Raw genomic sequence first — 675 nt, forward strand, 5'->3', positions numbered from 1 at the left:
TGGGTTAGGAGTAATTATTTCTCAGAATATTCAAGGCCTTACTCCATTGCTTTCTGCTTTTCAGGTTTGCTGTTGAGAAGTCTAAAGCTAATTCCTGTTTGCAGGTGATATGTTGTAAATATTTGTCTCTTAGAAAGTCCTTAGCTGAAAGTCGTCTCTCTATTGCTAGTGTTCTGAAATGTTCTAATGATATACCTTAAAGTAGACTTTGTCAATTCCTTCTGCTCCACATCCAGAGGCCATTTCATTTTAGAGATTCAGGTTTTGCAGCTCTGGCACATTTTATTACTTTTTGTCATTGATAGTTTTCTGTTCACTATTGTCTCTGCTCCTCTGAGCCTCTGATTTTGGACTCTCTGGATTGAGCCTCTGATTTGATTATCTTTTGCTTCCCATATATGTTGTCTTTTTGTCATACTTTGAGAGATTTTTCTCAACTCTTTATACCATTTCTTGTATTGATTTTTTATGATTGTATATTGAATTTCTAGACTCTTTGTTATTCTCAAAGTGTTTCCTTTTAAGAATCCTGTTCTTGTTTCATGGATGTGATTTTTTTTTTTTAAGCTGACTATTGTGATTATAGTGTTTGAGTTCCTGCTTTCCTTCTTCCCCAACTCACCACCATCTATTTGTTTTGGCTTTGATCTTTTGTTTTTGGAGGTTTATTCACAT

The sequence above is a fragment of the Macaca fascicularis genome, chromosome 2 (genome assembly GCF_037993035.2).
Source record: "Macaca fascicularis isolate 582-1 chromosome 2, T2T-MFA8v1.1".
In the NCBI taxonomy this organism is placed as follows: domain Eukaryota; kingdom Metazoa; phylum Chordata; class Mammalia; order Primates; family Cercopithecidae; genus Macaca; species Macaca fascicularis.